This window comes from Eucyclogobius newberryi, unplaced genomic scaffold (genome assembly GCF_026437365.1).
Source record: "Eucyclogobius newberryi isolate DKJ021-1_F unplaced genomic scaffold, fEucNew1.0.hap1 SCAF_11, whole genome shotgun sequence".
Lineage (NCBI taxonomy): Eukaryota > Metazoa > Chordata > Actinopteri > Gobiiformes > Gobiidae > Eucyclogobius > Eucyclogobius newberryi.
In genome coordinates, this window is record NW_027315735.1 from 18,188,441 (window position 1) to 18,201,774 (window position 13,334).

Below are 13,334 nucleotides of genomic sequence, written 5' to 3' on the forward strand. Positions count from 1 at the left end.
GGTTTAAATCATTGTGCACTGTTTGAAGTAGTGTCCATGACACTAAGGTGTAACCACAGGAAATCTTATCAGTCTGCTCGAGTCTACAGCACACAATATTTGTTTCCCTCGGCCCAAATTCATTTGTTTTATCATTTCCCTGAACAAAAGCTGTAACCATATCGCAGCCCCAAAGACAACTTGTTATATTTTTCACACAATAAACAGGAAAGGTTGCATTGCATATTCTGAATTGTGTGAAGTTTTCTTATCATTCAGAAAATACTTCAAGGCACACAGTTCTGTGTGTTCCTTACTGAGGAAAATTGGTCTGGACAGAAATATTTTGTTGGCTTCTTTGTAAAATACAGAAAAGCATTATTGAGATATTTTTCTGTGTCTAGAGTGCCACCCTGTTCCAAACATTGTACAGTTAACTAGAGTATTCCCTTACATTTCCTGTGGCCACTCGACTTACAAACAGTCTTATTTAGTGAACAGTTTTGTGCCACTTCATTTCGGGTCTATGAAGTCCCTAAAGGCTCCTTGTGACACATGATGGATGGACCGCCTTTGGTCACAACATCCAGACCCCTTTCGCCCCATCCCAGATCCCTATTCTATGTGTTGTCCATAAACAGTCCCTTTAGTGCTGCAGACCTGGGGAGAGGGGCCCAGTGACCCTGGACTGCAGAGCCCCTGATTCACAAAGCCAGCCTATTGTCTCCCATAGGCCTTTGGTCCCAGAGGGCAACATGTCTGTGCCACCCACTTGAGATCCAACAACCAGAGCACCGGCCATTTTTACATACAGCACTTGAAGCCTTCGTTTTCTGTGAAGCAATCCTCTCACCTCAGGGGTGGCCAAGCCCAGGGGCTAAAGATGCTTATCCAAGCCTGTCCTTTTTTTAGCTGGAAGATAATTCACCCAAGTGCCTTTAAAAGACTCTTCAGTATTCTTTTCCATGTACACAGTGGGAAAGCTCATGAATCTCCTCCTGTTATTATGAAAAGTTTAACTCTATTAACATCCAACTTAACACAAACTGATTTTTAATTCTGCATACTGGAGTCATTTCAATGTGCCGCAGAGCAGTGTGTGCAGAGTTATTACACATTATGAGCGAAAGCGTGCAAGTGTGGTATTAAACCAAAACTGACCCAAACTTGCTCAACCCAGGTGCAGCTCGTGATAATCTGTTGGAGAGGATTTGGCAGCCATTATAATGTCTTATGGATGTGGATTAAAACATGCAAGAAATGGTAGAATTGGCAACATGGTTGCACTCTATTAGTTTTAATTGTCTTAGCTTGAAGCAAAGCCTTTAATGAAAACGTAGCAGATGGTGTGAGTGGACGGTGGGCTATGACGAAGATCATCTTGTGCATCCAGTTCTGTGCAGCCAGACCATCATCTGCCCCAGCACAAGCCAGGAAACACTTGGATGTTTACAGGAAGTGCTTGATGAAGGAATTTGGTCATTTTGGTCACAATGACGAATTTCCCCAACCCTGACTTGGTGCGTAACAAGAAACAGACATTCCTCAGATACTAGCTGTCGCACAGATGACAGAATGGTCATCTCTCTGTGCCACCTTCCTTTTGTAAATGCTGACAGCTGGTGCTTATGCCATCAGGTGGCCTTTGCCTAAATCGGTCTCCTGATCTTGAATACTTTCTACATTATTTATACAATTTGCTATTAATTGTATAAATAATGAGGGATTACACCGACAAATTTGCTATTAATACAATTCCTGTTTACCATCCGCTTCCATATCAGGCTTTCTGAAGCGATAATGAAAAGGATGTTTGTTGGTATTGTTATTCCAGTGATTGAATCAACAGTGGCAGCTTCTCATGTAATAATTGTTTTTCATGAACCAAACTATTCCCATCCGCCTCTACACGCTTATTAAAATGGCAAATGCAACAGAGGTTGAGGAAAGGAGTAAATATCTGTCTGTGCGTTGGCTCAGTGATGGTTGCTAATTAGCTTCTCTGAGATCTGATTCTGACATCTTCATTGAAACGTTCAAAGTGCAAGTCTTCTCCAGAGATGAGAGCTGAACCACAGCAGTGTTGAGCATGTCTGAGGCTTTAAACCAATCTGTTTAGAGGCAACTTGTGTCTCATGAAATATCAAGAATCACAGACTCGCTCTATTCACTTATCTGACTTTCGTGACAAAATAAGCCACGTGGCAAATTCAACCAAGAAATGTTCTGACCTCATTTTTGTTATTTATTAGAATTTTCATACTTTGAACATAATGAAAACAACAGAAACTATAAAACAGAAAAAGTGAGGGTTACAATAAAACATTTAAATCAATCAATAAATCACATCTATTTATATTGTATTTAAAAAACAATCCATGGCCGACTGGAATGCTTCACAAGTTTACTTTCACACAAAACATATGCATTAAACAGTACAATGGCAACAATATAAAAAGTAATTATGCATTAAGGTTCAAATATAGACTGAAACACCAGTGAATAAAAGTAAGTCTTAAGTAACATTTTAAAATGCTCAATATATTGTGCAGCTCTTATGTGGACAGAGAGACTGCAAAAATTGTAGACAAATGTAAGCAAAAACTAGCCCATTATTCTTATTCACATCTCCACCTCCATAAAACACCCCAGCATCTTCTCTCATGCTTTCCACTTTCTGTCCACAAAGCCAGGACGAGCCGGGCACATGTCCTTACTGTCCCATGAAATACCTTTTTTGCACCACTTAAACTATGTTGGAAATTTTAGACTTGTATTTCACATTGTACTACAAATTCCTGCTTTTTGTGTACAGAAATGTCCCACAGATTCCAGTAGCATGTGCAAGGACTTCATCTGCTGCTAGTGTCAAAGTGCATCGTTAAGGTTGAGCTTTGATATGATCTTAACAAATCTGTAATGTGAATTTAAAGTATGTTTATAACATGGATAATGTTTTTTTAGGGCCTTCATTTCAATATAATCTTTTTGTAATGAGGTATAAAATAAATAACATTGTTTAAGAATACAGGGACAATGTTAGTCCTCAGCTAGTTTGTCCCCACTATGTTAGACAGTTTCTTCATCCAGAACTCAGAATTATTGTGAATGCGTGGCACCAGGTTGCAGCTGGTCCAGCAATACAGTAATAGCATGAATACACATTGAAGACCAATCTTCCAACTCTATTCCTTGGACTTTTTGATTCATCTGGTAGTGTTGTTTAGAGTCCAACATGCCGGTAACAAAATAAAAATGATCACATTTTGATTACGAAGCCCAAAATCCCAGTAACTGCGTTGGTTCCTCTAAAAGCCAGAGGAGTTATCCACTGGGACTAAAAGCTTTGTTTGTGTGGGATGTCCAAGCAAATGTTTTGATAATCACTCAAATGTCTCTCTGATAATAGATGAACTGTGAGACCAATTCCCTGTATAGAAAATAAATCCGTAAAATGCCACTATTCTTAGTAATAAAAAACTTGTATAGTTTTTGCTATGGTCTGCAGCAGCAGTGATCAAAGCAGGAAAACAGTGAGTACACCCTCATCTGCTGGTCAGCCACAGATTCTCTTCAGATAGAATGAAACAACAAATACGGGTTGGCTATTCAATGGCGTGCTCTGTCTCTCTTTACTGTCTAATCAGCAGCTCAAATCTTGTGAAGTGGCAGGTGACATCACCCAGCGCTCAGCGCCAACACAGGACTCTGTCCGAGACCGGCTCTTCACCTGTGCCTTTACTCATCCTGTTGATATGTTTTGGACTGTGCTACTGAGGGAGGAATCCATGGCAGCAGGCCAGTTTCACACACTCCCTTGAGCTTGGTTGAGTGATCCATTATTCTGAGACTTTTAAAGTTGGAGCCAAGGTGATGGCCATTCACCCATGTTTGATTGTAACAAAGAATCAAAATGATTCTAAATGAAGAAGTAGAGTGTCCCTTCTGAATTGTTGCTCTTATCCTTGCTTTAATCAGTCCAGACGTAAAGGTGCAGTTTATAAATGGTTGAGGTGTTTCATATGGATGCAGCGAGTTTGAAGTGGTGGCTGATTTGAGGAGTGAGGCATGAGCGTGCCTCAGCTTGGACCTGCTGACTTACACTGAGGCAGAGAAATGTGAATTGACAGATGAGAGATACGCAAATGTTTTGTGTTGGAGAGGACGGAGGCTGAAAACAGACATGAGGTGTCTTTGAAAGGCCCTTTCAGAGCTCACAAGGCCCAGGTCTGTGCTGTAGACAGAAGACTCTGAAGATCAATGTCTGGCCGAACCCACTGCAATGAACCTTTCACTAAATTTCCTCATGTCTTCTGCCTAGAAACAAGTTTGAGGATGCTCAGGAGAGCAGGATATTTTTGACGCCTCTTTGGATTTGTGTTTTTCTGCTGCTCACTGCAGGACACTGGACTTTTCTTCTCAAGTTGCTTGTGGACAGAAAAGCACTTCTCACTATTGGCTCAATGTATAGTATGTTCAGAAAGAACAAAATAATGATTCCATTGTGTACAAAACTGTTTACATATGCAGCTTATATATCACCCACTGTCATAATGTTTGAGAGATTGAAAGGCTTACATATCACAATAGCTATTGTTATGTAGCTAATCATCTCATGATGTTAACGGACATTAAAGTTAGAGGAAGGGAAGATGTATGGTGTTTATGTATGAGTTTTACAGTCATGTACATTTCCTTCATGCAACTACAACTTTATTTATCATGCACTTTAAAACTATCAGGTTGAACAAAGTGCTACAACATTAAACACACAAAGTAAAACCACTTAAACTTGTTTAAAACGGAATAAAATGAAAAGATAAAAATCTGAAATAATATCAACTACTCAAACTGTGTCAAGTGAACAAGTGCATTTTAAAAAGCGTTTTAAAAACTGGTACAGAACAAGCCTGTCCAATGTGCAAAGGCAGCTCGTACCAAAGTTTTGGTGCTGCCACCGCAAAGGCCCTGTCCCCTCTGAGCTCTGGCCCTTTGGCTCACTCAGGGTGTATTAACAACATAACAATCATTAAAACTATAATGGTATTTCTGTGCTGCCCGGTGGTTGAGTGGTTAAGGCACAGCACACGTATGCCAGGCTCCACGACACAGGCGCCGCAATCTCGGGAGTTAAAATCCTGACTCGGACAATTTACTGCATGTCTTCCCTTCTCTCTCATCCCTCATTTCAAGCCTACCTTTCCAAAAAATGTCCAAGTTATGACGTATAAATACATTTTATGGCCACTGTTTTTCCCCCATATTCAGTTATTTGCTTAAAATACAATTTAAATCATCATCATCAATAAACTTGATATTTACAAAAGTGACCTTATTTTAAAGTTAAAACTGCAGCCTTCTTTCATTTCATACCTAGTGTTAGGTACGAGGTACTGGTGAAAAATGTGGAAACTTGCTGGCAGGAGTTTGAAGTCACAGTTCCTTTGTCTCTTATCTATCTGTAAAATTTCCCTTTGATGTCTTGTCACCTACTCCATTTCATATTCTCTTTGCTCTTTGCGGGAAGAAAACTCCACAATCCAGCGTTTCAACATGTCGTTTTTTCTGATATGTGCAATCAAAGTAAATTATTCATGCTTGTGCAGACTATAAAGTTTAAGTGGCAGATCTGGTAACTATTGCTCCAGTTGCTATTATTCCAGGCAAAGAGAAGCAAAGGGCACGAGAAGGCAACTTCATTAATGACATGTTATTTTTATGGCAGACTTGGAAGTGGAAGGATCCTGAGCACAATTTGTTGGATTTTTATGTGAGCCACTGCAGTCTCCACCTGCCTGGGTCGGGGTACTTAGAGGGCATCTCTCGACATGAGCCCAGAAAGCCATTAAACGCCTTTTATAAGGGCCTCAATGGAGTGCAGATGGAGAGGGAACATGGCTATTCTTAATATTACTGTTGATGAAAGGTGACTGTTATGTTACGTTTTTGTGAGTGCCTACATCGCTGTCAGGAATCATGGCTTGAATCAATTTGAATCAATATCTGAGGATGGAATGGTAAAATGATATTGAATGAACAATAATGGGTAATTTTTACACGTAATTTGAATGTCAGGAATACAGTTGAAGAGAAACTGGGGCAGATATTCGGCAGTTCCACCCCTTGGCCATATGGAAGATGATGATGTGAATACAATAATACAAATAGTTTAAAGACTAAATCAACGTCTGCCTTAAACACTAACCAAATAAGGCCCAAATATGGCATGTCTTCCACCCACTTAAAACCATTTGCCATGAAAACGTACGGCCCGGTTATTGTCAGGTGACTATTTTAAATAAGTTACAATACAGCAAGAGTGAATTGAGTTTTTAAAGACGACAAACTGAAAGGCAATCGTAGCCGCTGGAGGATGTGGCTTCCTTTGTACTTTCGGGACGCTGGCAGGACTTGATAAATGGGATGTCTGTGTAGGAACAGTCTCACACAAAACGGCTGACCTCTTTCAGTTACGTAGCAACTAGACTGGCTCTGTCTCATGAGAATTGTGTTTCACTTCATGCTATCTAGAAACACTGGCCAAATAACTCTTAATTAATTGACTCTTTTTTTACATTATACTCTCCTATGCTCTCATTTAGGTTTGTTGAATGGTTCTCGTTGCTCGTCCTTCCGCGGGTGACTCACAATTTATAATAAGTCTTCCCACAAGGCCGCCAAACATCATGTAGAAACACGGCCACAGAGACTTGTCATCATTCGACTAGTTCACACCAGAGCCACTTTGTAGCGCTGTGATGTCAACATGTAAACTCACGCACATTAAACACATTTTCACTCAATTGTTGTTAACTTGTTCATAGTAAATCAACATTATCAACAGATTTGATGTCCACTGGAAAATAGCTAATGCTCATTGATTTGCCAACATATATTTATATAGAAAACTCTCAGTAGTGACAGTGCTTCTGAAACTTGTGTTAGTGTCTATTCACTGCTACCTGAAGCCACTGATCTTAAATCATAGTTCAGAGAAAATTATATTTAGTAGGCAACTGATATATTTAAGCTCTATAAAATCTTGTTTGTAATGATGAGAGAGCCTGATGCCGGTGTTCTGCCGTATGTTGGCATTCGTTTCTGCATCCTCGGGTTTCAAATATTACAGATGTCTTGCATGCCACACAAACATCAATGCACTCCCAAGATATAAGTTACACCTCATCCACTTCTACTGACTGGAAGTGCTAGTTTTTATTTGGGGGCTAAGAGTTAATGTCAAACTATTGCTACGTAAAGGATAAAGCAGTAATTTATAGTGTTTTTCATGTATTTTCGGCAAAAGATTCCTATTAAAGCTGCTCATATCGCAAAATTCAACTGAACTACCTCTCACAAACCCCTTGGCACATCACTGGTGTTCACATGCATGACATTTCTGATGAACAGCTCTTTCAGACGGCGTATTGAAGCCGATGTGGACCACCGATGCTCAGTCAATTTAAGCAATTTTTACAGCTCGTTCTTCCGGATTTGCGATTTCAAAATTACATTATTATTAGATTTGGAATCCCAACTTTAAAGAATATACGATAGAATAGTTTTAGGATAGTGAATCTCTGACACGACTCGACTCGGTTTAAACTGTGGAAAGTCCCCGTCCCCTATCGGTCTATTTTGGGTCAATGTGCCAAACAAAACACGTGGCCTCCATCATGTCTCCAACAATCTCTGTTTGAAGAGGTGCTAGAAAATAAATGGCTGCTGACCTAGGCTAAAACGGTAACGCACCACTAACACCAGGTACAGAATGATTTAGTGGTAAAGCTCTCGTATGTTACAACAACTTAGTACAAACACTTGACCTTTGCTTGCTCCTTATTGCAATCAGACTGAAATTGCAATTTGCATTGTTACAATTGCTGCATTTTTTGGGAAATGTACTGTTCTGTGGAGAGATCCTGTCCTCGTTTTTGTTCATGGTTTAGCAGGAATAGTAATGTTATATGCATTTGCATATTTCCAGTTTTCCCATATTGTAATGTTCTTTTACATGTTTAAAATGTCCATTGTAAAGTGAATTGTAAAATGTAAGCTCTTTTCGCAAGCCCCCACATCATTGTGAAAGTATTTCTGCTGTATCATAGTGTGAAATAAGCTCTCCTTTCCCATTCTGTGGGGCTTTGTGTCAGTCTAAGTGGTTTTCACACCAACCGTCTCCCCTGGCAGCAGCTGTGCTCGGCTCTGTGGGCTGCTGCTCGAATGGTTGTTTGTTGCACATGAAAGATGTGGGTCTGAGCTGTTTTCTGCAGATGTTTCTTCACCATGGCAAAGCATCTCAAAGTCATGTGAGACCGCTTTCTCTGGCACTGTGTAAATTAATTGATTTATTTGGCTTGGGAGAGAGTGCACGCATCACAGATTTGCAGCAATCAAATCAGCAATTATGTGGTTTCAAATTTCATGTTGGCTTCCAGCTGCGACAAGCTCACAGACGTCTGGCCTGATTTAACGTTGCTTAAAGCACTTTATACTCTGGCATCATAAATAAACATTATACACAAGAGTAATTTGATGCTGAGCCATGCATCCATATGTAATGTTGGAGTATGAGTTTTAGATCTATGTGATAACCCTGGGGTATAGATTCAGAAATGTACAATAGGAGGATTTCATAAACACCAACACCATATTAGATTACATGGAGGAAGCACATATTTCATTTCCTGAGAGCATTTTCTACACACTTGATGTGGGAGAAATAACCATAAAAGTAGAACAGGATGATGATTTTCATGTGTGTTTTATTCTAGTTCTGTTTTTTAGGAATTTGAGAAAGGATTAAAAAGCATGCCTTAGAAACACTTGCCTAGTTTCAGTTCTCTTCTGATCAAAGTAAAGCCTTGTGATGCAGAAACAGGTACGATCACATCACATGACACAGCCTGGGGCCACTCTGTAGGGTGGGCGGACTGAAGTTTGGTGTGGGCCATCTGTCTGCTATTTAGTTGGGTCCCTGCAGTCATGGCTGCTTAATTCAAAAGTGTCAAAGAGTGTCATTAGGTGCAGCCATTTAAAAGCTTCAGATTTCATTAGCCACAGGAAGTCCACATTACCCTGCAGATTAATGTCAACCTTTGTGGTAAAGGCTACATTTGTACAGACTTTTTGACCCTCTTACAATTAGACAGTAATAACATTATGAAGGATTTAAAAGAGTCAGGCTTTTGAGTATTTGTTACCAACTTATTGGAATAAATGATTATGTTTTTTGTATTGTGTGTGTTTTATGTTTTATGTTGTTTTATGATCATTTATCGAAGGTCTGTAACATATTGGGAAACCACCAGCTCACTATCGGAGGAAGACAAAGAGCTGAGTCATGTTGTAATGAGATGTCCACAAAACCATTAGTCGCTGAAGATGAGCCAAGTCATCACTCCGAGTTTTTCTACAAAACATAGGCCTTTCTAGGGCCAGTAATGTCTGCCTGTTTCCCTGAAATAATTAAAATCATGTTTAGTATTTTAAGTTAAAGCATCTCAAATTTCCTCGTTTAACAAAGCACAAACCGCTGTCGTCACTCTGGAATAAAGGAACTGCGTGTAGTTGTCTCCGCTGTTTTGCTACATCATCTTGATATCTTTCCAAGGCCAGAGGCTGTGAACGTAATCCACTGTGTCCCCCAGAGGGGCGGCCGCTCTGTGTGGAGGGGGTCAGCGAACCTCTGTGTTTCATCACTTCCTCATTCATCACAGTGTCAGCCCAAGCCTGGTGTCAGGACGCTGTGTGCTTTGCCAGGTGTGAGAGGCGTCTCTTAATCAGGAAATGATTGCAACCAGCCATGATTCATGGTGTGGTCTGGCTGTCACACTATATATGTTGGATTCCAGAAACGGCGTCTTAAGTTTGAAATGTAAACCGTGTCTTCAGAGAGCTATACCTGTGCCGATGGGAGAGTGGAGCTGAGCTCACTTTACCGGCGTTTGACAGAACTCAGAGCACCGCTGTAGGAATGTTTGAGAGACAATTTGGACTTGTTTCATCTTTTTAGCTTCACACCGAAAGTGTTGTCTGTTTCTGTGTCTGTGACAGAAAAGCCCCATGGTACTGCTGTACTGCTGACTTGGCTATGAGTCCAATTTATGCATTTAACACTTTGTGTATGCCTGTAGTCCAGTGTCCATCGGGCCCTGAAATAAGCACATAATCCTTTAAGTGGCAGGGAGCCATTGCAGGTTAATGCTCTGTATTACCCAAGTGCAGCTTAGTTGATATCTCTGTGACAGCAGAGGATGTAAGCCTGTGTGAGAGTCGGGTTTTAAAAAAAAACTTGACTGTTTTGAGGACAAAATATCAGCGCTAAGCTTTTTCAAGTTAGTTAGTTGTTGTTTTTTTCGTTTGAGTATAGATGGAATCCATGAATATTTAATATCTTCACAATTTGTGTGGTCAATGATAAACCAAACTTTTTACCACACAAGTGATCTTACTTTTGAAAACAACAAAATCAAATTTGGTTGCATTTTTTCCTACAGGACAAAATGTCTTCATGACCTTTCAATCATTGAGTCATTTCTAGAAGACTCCGCTGTGGCCATCGCTGCTTGTTCATGCCTGATCCTGTCAGAGCTCAGAACCAGGACAGTACTTGGACGTTGTGTTCTTAGGCAAGATGGTTCACTCAAAATGCTGCTTGTGTGTGATTGTGTGTGCGCTTGTCTGCATATGTGTGATTGTGTGTGCGCTTGTGATTGTGTGTGCGCTTGTGTGCGTGTGTGGGATTGTGTGTGCGCTTGTGTGATTGTGTGTGTGTGTGTGATTGTGCGTGTGTGTGATTGTGTGTGCGTGTGTGTGATTGTGTGTGTGATTGTGTGTGCGCGTGTGTGTGATTGTGTGTGCGTGTGTGTGATTGTGTGTGCGCTTGTGTGCGTGTGTGTGATTGCGTGTGCGTGTGTGTGATTGTGTGTGCGCTTGTGTGCGTGTGTGTGATTGTGTGTGCATGCATGAACGGTTGGTGGTGATTGGAGAGGCTGATGCTGCACATTGGCTGCCTTGCTTCATTCTCTGTGCCCCAGGGCAGCTATGGCTACAATAGTAACTAACCACCATCGGGTATGAAGTGAATGAATAATGAAACGTGTTCGATTGTCCAAAAAAGCATTGTTACTATTATTACTGTATTTCCTTTGAAACTTCATCCTGTTTACACTAATTCAATTTCCTCACTTCAAGAGTATTTTGTTTTTAACACAGCAAGAACGAGGAACGGTAAGTAATGAAAGAGCACAAATAGACTAATTTCTGTGGAGTTTTTTTCCCTTTCTTTTTTTGATCTCATGTAATCAGATGATCGAGAGGGAAAAGACAATGTGGTGAACCAAAAGGACCTTGACCCACTTTGAATAACAAAGCTGTGCTGTGGGAAATGAAAGATGGATGGATTCAAATAGAGGTGATAAGGAAGAAAGCAGTGTAGTTACTCACAAGTGACGCCAACAAGTAGTGTGCTGTTCACAACAGTGGAAAATTCGAATGATGACTACGCTTAAGTGTGAAGAGCCTCCCCTGTGCATCGTTTGGAGCTGTGCTGTAGGCAGTCACTGTAGAGACTCCAATTACTGACCAAGTCCCACTTGGCTGGCTTCTGACTGTGACCAGCAAATTAGAAAGTGGGAGAGACAGAGACAGGAGAAAGAAGTGAAAAGGAATAACAGAAGATTTGGTAGCAGAAAGATAGTGGCCTACAGGAGGCCCAGGGAGACAAGCATCAAGTGGAATTTAAGTGCACTGCTTGAGCAGTGGCGAGATAGACATGTCTTTGTGCAACTGCTGTGTGCAAGTGCTGAACTAACTCCAAACTTCTCTCAAAACACATGGAAAAGGATCTCACAACTGTTTATGAAAAGGAACGTCCACTGTGTCGAGAACCACTCGTGGCATCATGTGTTCCTGCTGCTTTGCTTTTGATCAATATAAGATTTCGCAGCGCACAGGTTACGAGTGGTTTTGTTCAAGTGGTTTCTCTCCAACAGAACACTAATCTCATTATGTATCCGTTTGTTGTGACAAACATACACAACAACACAACACAACACTTTGTGTATATGTTTTAAATTCAAATATATTATTTGAACACATGCAACTGCTTTGAATAATTTTTTTTTGACTGTGATGTTTTTTGCTCACTGCCACTGTCACATTTGACATTGAGGCAAGTTTTTTTTTCATGAAACACATTAGCTGAAATGTGTTTCAGAAAACGCAATTCAATTGAAATAAATATAAACCCCTTTCAAACCCTTCATCAGTATTAGTAAGAAAAGGGTTATTGCGATATGAAGAGACCGTATCTCTTAATATTTCTTAAAATATCTTAAAGAGGATTTCGGAAGGTTAACATGGATCATGTCATGGATTGGCCTCCACATTCAAATCTTCCACGTACTTACATTGACGCTGCCTTACTTTCTCCTACTACTAGTGGCGCATGCACATAAAAATGTTTCGGAAGCCCAGATCAAGTGTGGGTTAGTGGTGCAAAGTTTGCGGACGTCCTCCTCATTATTCCAGCTTTTCTTGTCCATCTGTGAGCACAGACAATGGTAGAAGAGGACGGGTTTTCCTCAGGGATTCGTTTAAGCAACGAAATGCCTTGAAATCTAAATTGGATTTTGCACTGATGCATCTGTAAACAGATGCACGTAAACTGATGGACGTGTATGTAAGCTCACGATTTTTGGTGGGCGATCACGCTGGAGGAGCAGTGAGGGAGGGGGGAGTAGGTTATCAAATGTCTGCAAAAATCCTCAAATTTAGGTTTAACTGCATCTACAGTTGTACGCTCAGAGCTGACCAGTCTGTTGTCAGTGCCACTCTCACACACGCCTCTGAAACATCCCAGGTCTGCTTCTCTTAAAGTGTGTGTCGGTGTCTCTGTGTCTCGGTGTGTCTCTGTCTGTCTGTGTCTGTCTGTGTCTGTCTCTGTCTGTCTCTGTCTGTCTCTGTCTGTCTATGTCTGTCTATGTCTGTCTCTGTCTGTCGATAGTGTGGTTAGCATGTCAGTGATGGACTTGGAATGACTTATGACCCCTGAAACCACCAGATTACTAGCTGGATGTGAACGGCAATAAGGACTTTCACTGCATCCATCTGCCCTCTGCAGCTGCTGGACACACCTGTAAAAAAAGACAATCGATTTTTGGTGGTTGTATCAGAAGATTTGATTAAGAATATGACTCACACTTGTTAATCCTTGTTGATTTGTGCACAATATTTTTAGTCAAGGACACCTTTGGTCTTCTGAGAGTTGATCATTTTCACTGGAGGATAAAGTGAACACCATGAAAAAATGTTTGGACTGATGCCATTGCTTTCTGTTTAGAAAATCATAT